Below are 15683 nucleotides of genomic sequence, written 5' to 3'. Positions count from 1 at the left end.
AAGCACGTAGGAAGGCTTTGTATTATCGTGGGTCACCATGAAATGACGTTATTTTATGAGGTGGCAGTGTGGCTTTCTTGTTGTTTTCAATTAACAACTTGGTTACCTCATTTTGCTGTTGCCTAACTGCTAGTAAATCTGAACTGTGACTGCTATGACCACTGTTACTTGAACTGTCTGAAGAGCTTGTGTGCTTCTTACTGCTATGATGTACAGTGCTACTTGTAGTTTTGTCAACTGGTGACTGGGCTTCCTGAACCGATTTGCCTTTATTGTCTTTGTGACTTGTGTAACTGCCCGTTTTGTCTGGATTGTAACGATCAGCTGAAAATAATTTATTTAAATTTAGTGAACTTCCCTGCTGACTGGCATTTTCATACCGCTCATAAGCTTCTATTTTGGCACTCTCAGCGGCGATATTAGTCTTCAGCTCCAACATTCGCTTCTCACTTCATATCTCTATAGCTTCTAATTCATACTTGTCTTTTAAGTCACGTTCTTCTCTTTGTCTACGCAATAGCGCTTCTTTACGTTCAAGCATCCGCCTTTCTTCCATTGACGCCACATGTGCTAGCAATTCTGTTTAGCAACTGCGCTAACTTATTACTGGCATGAGAGGAAACCCTACTTCCTGATGATTTGTGAGATACCTTACTTGTCTTGTATTTCACTTGTGAAACACTGTCATCGGGAGTAATGCCATCTGTTCTGCCAACTGGAAGATGACGCTGACTTTCCTGCAACCAGGTTTCTGTAGCTAATCTAAACTGATCAAAGTCAAACAAACGTGGTAATGTCCATATTTCATAATCATGCTGCTTGTCTGCAGGCCACAAAACACTTTGATACATGCTGTCAGCATTTGTAAAGCTATCATAGGCAGCATGCCACTCCTGAAACTTATGCTTGGCCTCAGAAATACTGCTGCCCTGCTTAATCAAAACATTAACTTGATTAATTTTCTAGGTGACCTTGCCACAATATGCTGATCGACTGGCTTTCAAGCGTCTTATCTCCTCCGCTATTGCCTTTTCAGTCTTGATGGAAGTACGTTTGTGAACACTGGACTCATGTGATGTTACTGAGCTAGTTCCATCCATTTATTTGGCAGCCATGTTGTACACAAGTAGATGAACAGGAGCCAAAATACAGTACAAAGACGGAATAGTCGGAGAGAACAAAGATACAAAACCAACACCAAAGTGCCCAAGTATGACATAAAATGTAAAAAACAGTTATCAATAGAGAAGTCTAACCTGATAACCCTCTTAAAAGATTATAAATATAGCTACATGTGTGCAGTAAGGACACGAAGCAAAAAGAGCATAAATACATGTAGCAAGATCTTGGTTCAGTACCAAGGAAATGAATATATGGGGAGTACACACTACAGGATGAACAAGACCATAGTGACTGTACTATAAATACACTAATATGCAATAAACCACACCCGAGAATACAGAAATCACCAGAGAATCAATTATCACTGGATAGCTATTTACCTTATGTGAGTGCAATTTCTGAACTTAAAAACAACGGTAGATAATGATTACACCCTCAGAGCCTTTCGATTACAGTATTCAAACAAAGGATACGGGAGTCAACTGTAAGTCTAAAAAGGGGAGTTCCGGATCAATAATACGAGGTGACAGGAGCAATTATGATGCACCTACACAAGGATGCAATGACGCAGTACAATTAAAATGCCTTTAATACTCACGCCGTCCAACATCAAATTACAGAACTGTCAGCAACCAACAATACAAGCATCCATAGAACTTGTAAACCAGACAGAACTCTGTGGACTATGTTAACCCTATTAATCCTCGTAAATAGCTCTATCCGCCTGTAGGAAATCTACCATCAAAGCCGTCATTAAGCAGTTTTCTCTAACTTCCTGTTTGTGTGTTTGTAATTGTTTCCTTCAAATATTCACACAGCACACAGAGGGCGTTGTGACCATCTTGTTAAACTTACATATGCGTAGTAAAGACTAAAAATGAATACAAGTAAATTAATAGTAAACGATTGGCAGCTACACATGTAATTATCAACAAGTCATTGTCAATGACACGTCCCCGTTCCGTTCATATTTGAGTGACATATACATTCAAAGCAGATCATGACCGAAATGCACCTGCATATGTACAACACATTGTACTAAATCTGAACAAAATCCATGCATGCATGACGGAGATCCGGTTCTGGAATTGTGAAAATACGTGATTTTAATGCATTTTCGGCCTTAAAATGGCCATCATTCAGCTATTGCTAAGCGGATCATGAAACAAATGCACATATCTATTTGTGACATGATGCACCATGTGTGTGTGAAGTTTGAACTTGATCAATCCAGACATGTCTTGGATACGGATCCAGAACTGAATTCTTTAAGAAAATGGCCGCCAGTCGGCCATTTCGAACTTGATCCGAAAAAAAAAATGACGTGCATCAAGGTCCTATTATGTTTAATGTAAGTACCGAATTTGAACAAAATCCGTCCATGCATAACTGAGATCCGGGTTCGGAATGGTGAAAATGTGCGATTTCAATGCATTTTCGGCCTTAAAGCGGCCGCCATTTGGCTATCGTTAATGGGATCATGAAACAAATGCACATACATATTTGTGACATGATGTACCTTGTGTGTGTGAAGTTTGAACTTGATCAATCCAGACATGTCTCGGATACGGATCCAGAACTGAATTCTTTAAAACAAAATGGCCGCCAGTCGGCCATTTCGAACTTGATCTGAAAAAAAAAATGACGTGCATCAAGGTCCTATTATGTTTAATGTATGTACCAAATTTGAATGAAATCCGTCCATGCATAACTGAGATCTGGGTCCGGAATGGTGAAAATGTGCGATTTCAATGCATTTTCGGCCTTAAAGCGGCCGCCATTTGGCTATCGTTAATGGGATCATGAAACAAATGCACATACATATTTGTGACATGATGTACCTTGTGTGTGTGAAGTTTGAACTTGATCAATCCAGACATGTCTCTGATACGGATCCAGAACTGAATTCTTTAAAACAAAATGGCCGCCAGTCGGCCATTTCGAACTTGATCCGAAAAAAAAAATGACGTGCATCAAGGTCCTATTATGTTTAATGTATGTACCAAATTTGAACGAAATCCGTCCATGCATAACTGAGATCCGGGTCCGGAATCGTGAAAATGTGCCATTTTGATGCATTTTCGGCCTTAAAATGGCCGCTATTCGGCTATCGTTAATCGGATCATGAAAAAAATGCATGTGCATATGTCCCATATAATGTGTGATGTATGAGTGAAGTTTGAACATAATCGGTCCATGCATGTTCGAGATACAGGTGATCACGGACGCACGGACGCACGGACGCACGGACGGACGCACAAAGGGCAAAACATAAGTCCCCGTTTTCGGACTCCGTCCGAACGGGGACTAAAAACGAAAGACCAGTTAAGTGAAACTGACCAATGGGGGCGCTCTCCGCCAATATGAAGAGCTGTCTGACTGCTCTGGCCAACGACCAATATGCTGGTAAGGCAACTCACCAGAATGTGTTCTAGTATTTATAGAACACGAACACAGTTACTGTTATAACGCGGTATCGCTTATAATAAAACAGTAATAACAATCTGCCTGATAAATTGCAGCCTTTCCATGCTCAAATATTGATACGTTCATCAAACAATAATAGTATAACGTCAGAAAAGCATTACTCAGAAACATAGGATTAACAACAATGGTTATAACCAAAGCACAAATAACCTTTCACTGTGACTTCAAAATAGGGCCTAGGAAATACTCAGAATACGCAGCCTCACATATAAAAATTTACCCGATTATAATATCTCGTCAGAAAGAACTCAGTTTGGCCAGTTTTCAGAATCACCAAACGAAATAAATGGCCTGAATCACACAGGGTTTTAATTCGAAGTGCGGCTTCAACGCTGAGTTCACTTGATTAATTTATATTTATTGGTAGAGTGCAGCTGTTCACGCTATATAAAAGGATTGGTACCTGTCGATCAAGGTCTCTACTTCAATGTTGTGGTAGAATGGTATCTACGATAAGAATCGACTCGTTGAAAGTTTCTTCGTGATCACCGGGTCGTTTCTGGGCGGAAAACGTTCACTGGCTTGAACACGTACTTGTTTGTATAGTCTCGTACTGTTTCTTCAGTTGTCGTTCGGTTACTTGAACTTTCGGTATTTCACGAGTTACAATAATGCTCAAATCACGAGTCCTGGTAGATCTCAGTACTATCGTTCGTTAGTATGTGCTAAGATTATAACGCACAGTCTGTTATTTCAGTGAAACATGACAGAGTGAAGAGCTGGTATCATGCTCCGTCCTTTGGTTTCTTGCACACCCGGTTTCTCCCAGCATTCTTTGCGATGTTGTCAATCATTGTTGCTGTATAGCGTATATAGGAAAGCGTGAAAATGCATTTTATAGGGAAAAACACTCATACAGGAATCATCCAAATATGCAGACACTACATATTCTCTGTAATTAACCTATTTAGTCTCAAATGAATAATGAAGAATAAGCGAAGGTCTGATCCCACATAATAGGCACTCCCATTATACCTGGCCTACAAACTAAGTTCACTATATTTATTTGCCCCTCCATGGTATGATATACCATAATTTGTTGGTGTGCTCGAAAACAGTTATTGCGGTGACCTTCAAATCCAAATGGCGACCAAGCCTGTACAACCTAATATAGCTGGTTCCATTTGTGATAGAATATTTGTGAAAGTGGCTAAATATATGTTTTGTGAACAAAAAAGTTCACGAACTAACATTCCATGATGATGTATTGTTTCTTATCAAACTGTAAGATATTCACCAACATTTGATGCAAACCACGTTTTATGTATATAACTGATGATCCATTTGTTTGTAACATGGTACTTATTCAGCAGCTGAAAGTAAATAGCAATTCCACATTTGGTGACTTGACAGAAACTGTGCTAAGGTTGATGAGACAGGTTACAGTTGGTGACTGGCACATATCCAGAAATATCAATAAAGATTACTGAATGAATCAGCACACAGTCCCCCAAAGGACTGTGATCAGCAGAAGGCAGCTTTGTCATATTAATTAGCAATGCACACCAACAATTGGACAAACAGTTTAAAAAGGCCCTTCGAAGTTTAAAGAGTCATCGGCACAGTTTGGCTTATTGTAATCGAAGAAACGAAACGAAACGGGGATAACACACATAATGAAAATTAAACTGTTAGTGTGTACAATGGCATGACTACTAAAGCCAACAGTTTACATAATAACACAAATGTAGGACATTTGTTTAACAGATTTCCGATTATCTGTAATTAGCGAAACGAATGATTTATTGAATAAAATATTGTTATTTTCGGCAAATGTTTTATGTCCTTATATACACTACTGAAAGGTAACTATATAGGTCAAGTTTCGTCCGACAGTTTGTACATGTACATGTAAGACCCTTGATTCGCTGATCACAGATTTCCGATTATCATATACTATTAGTTACTGTTCAGATCGTAATATTAAAACTTTGATATGTTAGTGTGTGTGTACGCACTTATTATAAATATTCGTAACCAGTAATGATATCTTTATTTTTCCCATTATATACTTTATATTGGACATTTCAAAATAAAAGTCACTCAAACTTTCAATTGCAAATTGTTTTTTCTATCTGGCAAATAAATATGGCAGTTTATACAAATATATGTAGTACCCTATATATAGGGTCCAATAACAACTATGACAAATATGACCTGGCATATAGTTATGAACTGCTCATTGCACAAATATGGTATATATTTCAATTTTGTCAATTTGAAGTGAGCAATATACATGTATCATTAAAACAGATCCACTATCTAATATCATACAAAACAACTGTTTGTTTGGTTTGGTTGTTTGTCTAGTAAACTTGTTTTGACATTTTTCGCTGACATGACTGGAACATCCGGGCGTTCGAGATGCTTGCATCAGATGCTGACCCTTCACGTGCACCTGGTCTGACTCTCTTATGGGGGTTTAGGATGTTCCGATTTCATCGATTTTGCCAGTATATTTTTCTTGACTACTGATTGTTAAAGAATGGCTAATTGGTACTTCTATAATTACTAAAGTCTTCAGGTCCACGAGACGGACAATTCACTACAATGTGAGTGTGGCTCAATTAGCATGGATATATTGCTATCAACTATTGATATCAACTTGGAATGCAAATGTGTGGATTATTTAGTCAATAAAACATACGTATAGCTTTTTAAACTAACATTATATCAGATGTATTTAACCAGATATGTGTACATTCACCATTCAGTAACCATATTGGACGCCATCTTGAATTTGAAGGTGACGCAATAATTTTTTTTGAGCACACCAAACAAATATTATTTCTCATGAGACATGGAAACAAAATAATATAATGAACATAGTTTGTAGGGTGGGTACAATGTGACCTGAAATCCAGGCAAGCTATGGGAATCGGACCTTCGCTTAGACAGAAATACAATTCTGACTGTCAAATTCCAGGTGCGGCACCCCCTCCTTCCCAAAGGTTGGCATATCCTGCCTTCATACTGAATCAGGAGTAGATTCAGTTGGGCGTAGTACCTACCACTCCAACTAAACCCTTCCCCATAGGTTCTTTGAGCTTTGTGTACACCGGTACAATCGATGGGTATCCATCCCATATATCAGGCAGTCTAGGGCACCATTCTGAGTTAATAACGGTAACATCTGGCACCAAACTAGCCTCTTTGACGTAACTGGTCATGGCATATTCCTCAACAACCATCTCCCTGTAGAAAGAAATTCTGAAAAAAGCACATATCAACATTAATGTCACATGACAACTATTGCAGTGTATCACGGACCATTACAACACTCCAGCAAACTCTCAAAATGGGAAACGACTGTGTTGAGGTGATGCTCAAGAATTACTTTACCAACGCTTGACGTATACAGAAAACGCATGACAGGCCCGTACTTGGGGGGGGGGGGTCGGAGTGTTGGGTTGAACCCCTAAATTTTGAAAGTGAATAGATTTATGATCGTGGATTAGAACATAATAAAACAAATAGTATTAATTAAAATAATTATCATCGTTTAAACTATCAGACGCCGCGGAAATTGCATAGTAATGATAATTTTGGTGGCAACGAGTTTTACATGTCAATTGTAAAGTTATGCCATCTCAGCTCATCATCAGCAAATAAAATAAAAAAAAGTTGTTATAAATAGGCAAGCTTTTATTCTGTGATTCCGCAATGGTGTAACGAAGATCGCGTTCAAGCAGCTGATGTTAAATATTAAAACATTGAAACAATAATGTAATGGCAGTCACTTTTTGAAGGATGTGGTGGTCCTGAAAAGGGCCGTTTGTCTTGTGCTAGTGTTCGCTCAGTTAGTAAAGTGTGGGGATCGAACGTGATTTACACGACAACACGACACTGTACTTTCCTAGTTTGGTTTATTAGTTTTGTATTTTTTAAGTTAATGATGGCATATATATACTGTTTTGTTCAAAGTGTATCAGCCAAATGTAGTCAACTTTTTGTATTAGTACGTGTAGCCTGTGTTATTTGACAATAGTGTACAGCTACGGGTTGAACATATCATTAAAAAATGCAAAAGATTTATCATCACGAGTTGTATAGGTGGAAGAGCTTCTTGCGGCCAACAATTTACCCCACAGTGTTGCTTCAGCACTGAAACTATGCAATGAATAATATTTGTCAAACATGTTATTTTACACGTTTTTTTTGATGTCTTAGAAAATTTACTATATTTTTAGTGGGTTCATAAAAAAGAGATGTAATCATTGAAGTCTATTGAGACTGCTGCTAAACTGCCACTATATGAATATTATTTTACCACCCTCTAAAAACAGATTTACAGTGAACCAAACAATTTACATACTGTAAGAAACTTGGTGGTATGCCATTGGTTAGTGCATTGAATTTGTTGTATGCAATTCTTGTTCGGGCTATTTCTTATAGTAGCGATCTGGGGGTACGAAAATTCGCAAATCAAGAGGGTACAGACAACATTTTGCAGATATCTACTTAGTAGTGCAGTCAATATATGCCAATATATGCCAAGACAAACTGCAACAGAAAGTCTGTTTGCATAAAATAGCCAACCAACCTCCCCTAAACATCATATCAAAAATGTAGAAAAATGTAGGCAGTGAAAAATTGCTAATTTGCATATATTCAAAATGGCCGCAAAATTAGGCAAATTTACACCAGAATAAGTAGATAGCTTCGCATTATTAATTAATTTTGACATGTGTACAGTCACGTGGATGTGGTGATACATTATTTACACAATTATAGGATGAGTGCCTTGATAAATGATGTCAATTTACTAAAATAGCCGCCATTTTGAATTGAACATACCGGAAACAGAACAGCGCCACCATTAAGTATTCACTCACTCATATACATCAAATTACACTCTAGCATAACATGTAATAACGTAAACATGGTGATGTTTTAAATAAATGTAATCATATATTCATGAACTAGACTTGTCTTTACACATAAAAGGAATATGAGTATGAGAATGACAATACTGAATTAATTTCAACCAATCATCAATGATAGCAATTGACAATCTGATTTGCAGTTACATTTAATCATCTTTAGAAGATATTCTGGAGCAGCTGCCAAATCAGTTGTTTTCGCTTCATAATTATCTTCGACTTTAACCCATCCACAGTCTTGAGGATTTAAGTTGTCACAATTTCCTATCCATTGCTGTATTTGAAAATAAACACGAGCACTGTGATAGCGAGCAGGAGTAGCGGTTGGTGGAATATTCTGAACCTGTACTGTATTGATACTAGTATATACTTTTGCACAAAATCGCCTGTATCGCAGTTTATCCAACCCCTCTCCTGGATCACCATCATACAAAGAACATAGAGCTCTCTCACCAGCAACATAGACTTCTTCCATAGATGATTCTCTAGTAAATACATAAGCCTGCTTTTTGTAATCAGGGTCACTCTTTAATTTTCGTAGTGCTACTTCTTTTCCAATGCCAAATAACCGTGACGTTGTATCGCATCCAGAAATAGCATGGACAAATGGCAACAACTGGCATATCTCAGGTCCTAGTACATTCTTAAGCCAATTTATATTCCATTTCTTTGATGTCTGTCTACGTTCTATTCTAAAAATAATAGGGAAAGTCTTTACATTAGTATGTATACACAGTAGGACTAACAGATCTGTATCTTCTTCTATGAGAGTAGTGGCACATTTGGTGGCCGAGGATATTGCTGTCTGAGCAATAACTAAGTCAGCATCCTCTTCTGCATGGATTGTTTTGAAGCCGTTTTTCTTCAATTTTGCACTGAGCATGTTGATGAACTTCTGCTTGTTTTGGCAGTTTGATAAGAAGGTTTCCTTCTTGGTCTTAATTGGCATGCTTCCAACAAAGTTCACTTGAGCACCCACAATGCCATTTGAACGATGCACATGTGCACTATCTTTAGTAGAAGGTTCTGCTCCATATCCATCAAATACAATAGTTGCGTTGGTATACTTTTGATGCACGTAATCTACATAACTTGTGCAGATGGAATCAACGGTTTGCTCTCGCTTCCATGGAATGCGTTGGATTAGTGATCCACCATCGAGCACATAATGCATTTCTGCCTCTTCTGGTATAGGCATATCAATTCCCCTACCAGATTTTTTCTGGGCCATTGTAACTAGTTGCTGCTTCTTTTTGAACGTATAATCTTAAATCTATAAATGTTATATCCAACTTCCTTTGCATTATTTGCATTCACAGTAGTATCAGCTGTTACACCATTAGCAATGTTTCGCAGAGATGCATCTGGACAAAATGGGTTGCGTTCTTGAAAAGATTCGAGTATGTTACGTGTGTCCTTGTCGTCTTTGTTTTGTCGAGCTGCAGTTGTGTCTTTATGTTGTTCACTGGTCAAATAACTAACATCTGCGAGGTATTGCATCGCAGAATTAATGTCCGTGCATGCTGGCATGGACAGTAACCATTGTGTACGCTGAGAGTCAGCCATTCCACGACCCCTGGTCAATCCACCTGTTGTTTTTATGCTTCTCATGAGCACCTGCTCAATTACAAGGTCAGATGACAATCCAGCCCAATACCTATCACTCCGCCTAATGACATGGTAACCATTTCTGAACAAATCCACAACATCTGGATGTTTAGATTCAAGCTGAAGCATTTGCTGTAAATAAATGTGGACAGATTTGGCATATAAATTATGCCCAGTAGCAGCATAATATGGCAGCATGTCTTTGAGTGACTGTATGTGAAGGCTCCAGTTTCCTGTCCGCTCTGCTTTAATAAATTGGCGTAGAAGATCAACCATATCCATATACTGTAACCATAGGCGTGCTGTTGGTTGAAAGGACAGTTATTTCTTTTTGTCATCTATCCTTTGCTTAATTTCATCAAGTAGACTTTCTGAGAAGACATTATCCACTTATCTTTTCACTCATAAGCTTATCATAGAGTTCCACTGTGCTTTGGAGTTATCTCTGTTGTTCATTCCCTATTGGAGCAACATCACCTGGTTGGAGACTGTACCTTTCAATTGGTCCATTTTGTGCCTGATTCACGACCAATGTAGCTTCATCTCCAGTGACTTCCTGCTTTATATCTTCAGTATTATGTTTATTAGGTAGACATACACCAAATGTGTCTGCTGTAACTATTGCATTCAGCGCAGTATCAACAAGCATAGTGTGGTTCTTTGTCAATGATTGTCTGGGCGTTCCACCACAATGGCTGATCAAATGTGAGAATTGGCTTCACGTGCTGACGTCTACATTCTGATTCCACAAATTTGAGTGTTCAGTAGACGCAACTCATATCATGGGATCCATAACTATCATTGGTAATAATGTGATTGATGACTTTCCTGTATACATCCCCTGATGAACAGTGTGCATCAGTTCGGCCTTGGTGAACGGATTGGCCACACCACTTTCCAAAGAAGGTCTACCTTCCATGTTTTGTCGTTTACCCTAAGTTCTTGTAATTCTTCATACATCAAGGTAATCCTACTGTTACTGGCCTTGTAATAGTGTATGTCAACCATTCCTAAATTAGCTACTTCTGCTGCGGTTGTAGACAACCTTGGTACAGATTTGTGTACGTTTCTTCCAGGTGTGGCAGTAGCAATAATACCCATCCCATGGAATGTGCTCTGACCATCAAGTGTTCTCACATTATGGTCTGCATTGTCTGCAATATATTGCACAAAGTGTCCAGGTGTAACACCAGGAATATCTGTTCCTTGTGATTCTGCTGCACTCATATCAAACCTCTTCACTTCTGAATAAGATGAGCAAAACCCATGGCTATGCAGTGAATCAATGGCGAACTTGGATCCAAAATGGTGATGCAATTGAACTGCTAGACCAATTTATGTAGGTGCAATAAGAGATCTTGGTCGTGCGGCTTGACTAATTGCTTGACCAATTGAAGCAATTGAAAAATGTGTAGTGTATCTGGTATAAAATCAATGTTCTTTTCCAAAGACGCGATATCATCAGGAGTAGGGTACATCATTTTGGATGCATTCCTATTTTTTTTTATATTACTCCTAATTAGTTGGGCGGCAACCTTAACTATTCTAATTTTCTCAGATTCATCATATGAACATTTAGGCATTTCATAAAAACCATGTAGTATAGTTGATGCAGTTGTCTTGAGTGTAATTATATCAGACTTTCCACTGACGTTAGTAATGACTATGTTTTCACCAAAGTGCTCTTCCAATTTTGCTTCCATGTATTTAACTGCGTAAGGATAATGGATGCAGCAACTCTTCATTTTATTCACAGGATCATGAATAGTTATCTGCTCATCATCATTTTCCAAATAATTTGCCACCTCATGAAACGCTTCTTCCCTTGTTTTGTCAATTGGTCTGCCTGGGGTGTGCTCTTCAGTGGTATTTCATTTCATGTTCTGAAGTTTGTACTGCAAATCTGATGATAAACTGCATCTGCAGCCATGAGGTCATGAACAAAGGCAATTTTCCCATGAACCTTCTTAGCCCAACTATCACCACGTCATTACATATGCGTACTATTGTGGTTTGAAAGTCTAAAGTTCGAACAGGGAAAACATCACGCCCTCGTTTCTTCCCAGAGTGCTTTGCAGGCTGGCTACAAAATAAACAGTGTTCTCTAAAATGGAAAACTTGCTCAGATAAATGCAGAGTACAGCTAGTCGCAGCTAATTCTGTAGATTGTTTCTTTAGTTCACGACTAATACAATTCTTATTACAGTATTGTGATCTGCATACTTGGTGGACAACCTGTCCCGCATAGGTGTGAAGAGTGTCACCTCTCAAAGCACTTGCTCTATTAATACCACTACTCCCATCAAGAACCACAGTCTATAGTCCATCGTTAAGAGTGTCTCGACAAATAACGCAGTTTTCCATTGCCTGAAACGCAAAAACAAAGTAAAGGTGTAATCGCTGAAAATAGCGTTTATGTATTATATGGGTTATAATGCAATACATTTCCATACCTTACCTGTGGTCTGTTTTAAGATTTAAGTATAAATGCAAGTTCCACGTAAAAACTATGACTTGATAGGCTCTCATTAATTTCTGAAAGAAAATACCAAATATATTGAAATTGAAAGACTCCAAATTCAGATCAACAGACATACGTTTTCTAGAATTCATAACCCCCAAATCGCCTTTTTGATCATTTTAGGCAATATTCACCATTATTTACCAGTGTATCTTGCGTGTGTGTTATTGTAATTAATCAATGAGTAGTTTTCTTAAAAAAATTTAGAAAACATGTCGCAAATCTACACATACACTAATATTTCTAAAATAAGGAGCCTCCAATAATTAATACTTGCTTTGAAATACGGCGGCCATCTTGGAAAACGGCCTCAGTTAAAAATGATCACCTACTAATTGTATAATATAAATACTCTATTGTTTACTATACATCAAAATGTAATTTTTCGAAGTCAACTGAACGCTCAAAAGAATTTGCATGAATTATTTTAGGTATAAAATAGGAGAAAATAAATACATATCGGCGCCATTTTGAATTTATGCAAATTAACTATTTTCCCCATCTTACATTTTTCTACATTTTTGATATGTTGTTCTATACTTGTTTTTGTTCAAATTGCCACAAACAGACCTTCTGTTGCAATTTGTTCTATGTTTGCCCATTTTTTTTGCTAGATTGACTGGACTATAGCGTTAATAGTTGTACAAACAATGTAGCGATGTTGGACGAATGTGGAAGGCTGTCATTATGCTGGGGTTATTTCAAGCGTTGTATCTCATATTTGTTTAAATTACTTAAAGTTAAAAATAGCTGGAACCCCAAAACATGTTATATCATGCTTAAACGATTAAACAAGACCGGCAGACTTACTCGGGAAACCCACATAAAAATCTCCTGTTTCGGCATTGTCTGGTTTGAAAAACAAGTTGGAGATACTGCAAATATCTAAGAATAAAAAAATATTGTCAGCAAGAATGGCATGCCTCAATTTTACAATCATCCAGGCTGTGTACTTTCAGAAAAAATCAAAGTAGTACTTTAACCTTGGAGATTTATTGGCAATCAATTATAGGCTATAATATATATTGATATAACAGACCATTTTCCCATTTTTGCATTCATTGAAAATCTTGACAAAATGTACCAAAAGCAGAGTGTATATTATACTCGAGACTTTTCCCGGTATAATATTGAAAATTTTCATCTGAAATTAAACAGTGTCAACTGGTCTGATGTCCTAAACAGCTTGGATGTAAATAATGCGTATAATACTTGTTCGTCTATTTTTAGCACTATTTGTGACAAAGTGGCCCCCTTAGTCAAGATGAAAAAAAGATCAAAACTACCCAAGAAGCCATGGATAACGAGGGGCATTACAAAGTCAATCAGACATAAAAATAAACTATACGAGAAAGTGATTAAGAGTAATTACAATCAAAATCGCCTGTCTGCTTACAAAACCTACAGAAATATTTTAACAACTATTCTTAGAAAATCTAAAAAAAAAATATTACTCCAATTTAATTAATCTAAATAAAAACAACCCGACTAAACTCTGGAAAACGATAAATGATTTAACAGGAAGGGCCACTGGGAATGGTGGTAGACTGCCTAAACTACTTACCATAGACAACCCGCTTTCTCAAACCATGAATATTCATGACCCAATCAAAATAACTAACTATTTTAATAGATTTTTTGCTAACATTGGGGAGGAACTTGCTATGAATATTAACACATCTGCCGATCCCTTGGACTACTTTACAACTACCAATTTGAATTCCTTCTTTCTCCAACCAGTTACCATCCATGAAATAGAATCTGATCTAAAATTATTAGACCCGCGTAAATCTTGTGGCCATGACTATAATTATTCCCGTCTTCTAAGAGATGCAGCCCCTTTCATTAAAATACCTCTTTGTCACATTATAAATCAATCCTTTATGTCTGGTGTGTTCCCCGACCAACTAAAAATAGCCAAAATTACTCCTATTTTTAAAAAAAGGTTCACCCTATTTGCCTGGTAATTACAGACCCATCTCAATCTTACCCGTTATCAGTAAAATTATTGAAAAAACTCTGCACAAACAATTATCTTCCTTTCTTAACAAATTTAATATTATCAATAAGCACCAATATGGATTTCGCAGAAAATACAGTATCAAGCTTGCGTTAATAGATCTTTTCTATGAATTAATTAATAAAATTGATGACGGTAATATCGTGATGGGGGTATTCCTGGATTTTACTAAGGCCTTCGACACGATAAATCACAACATTCTTCTTTCCAAATTAAGTTCCTATGGTATTCGTGGAAAACCTTTAAAGTGGCTTGAAAACTATCTATTGAATCGAAAACAGTTTGTTCAAGCTGATGGCCATACCTCCTCCACTCTCCCAATTAATCATGGTGTGCCACAAGGTTCCATCCTTGGACCGTTACTTTTTCTAATTTATATAAACGATATTCCTGCATCATCAACTTACTTCCAAATTAAATTATTTGCTGATGACTCAAATCTTTTTCATTCATTTTCCAGTAACAATATACCCAGCGCTGAAGTTGATTTACATTTAGATATGGTGAACACATGGTGCAACACTAATAAACTTACAATTATAACCAACAAAACTAATTACACGCTGTTTTCCACCTCTAAGAAACAGCTGGTAAACGAACAAAACATACATTTAAACAATGCAGTTCTCCAGGAAGTCGATACTACTACTTATCTTGGTGTGGTGATAGATAAACATCTCACATGGAAGCCGCATATTAATAGAGTTTTAGCAAAGATAACTCCTTTAATTGGCTTTAAGTTAATTGCTAAGCTCAGACATACACTTCACAAATACGTTCTTATCCTTCTGTATAATTCTCTAATTCTTCCTCATATCTCCTATGGTTTAGAAGTATGGGGTAGTACGTATCGCACATTTCTGGACCCTATATATAAAAAACAAAAAAAGCTTGTATCATGCTATTTAAAGACTACTGTGCAAATAGTAAACCTCTTTTTCAGTCACTACGTATTCTCAATATATATGACCAATTTAAGTATCAGCTATGTACATTTATACATGACCTACAATTTCACAGATTGCCACGTGACCTTAATTAC

This window comes from Saccoglossus kowalevskii, chromosome 22, assembly GCF_978046115.1.
Source record: "Saccoglossus kowalevskii chromosome 22, keSacKowa6.1, whole genome shotgun sequence".
Lineage (NCBI taxonomy): Eukaryota > Metazoa > Hemichordata > Enteropneusta > Harrimaniidae > Saccoglossus > Saccoglossus kowalevskii.
The sequence above is the reverse complement of the archived record's forward strand: the minus strand, read 5'-3'. Positions refer to the sequence as shown.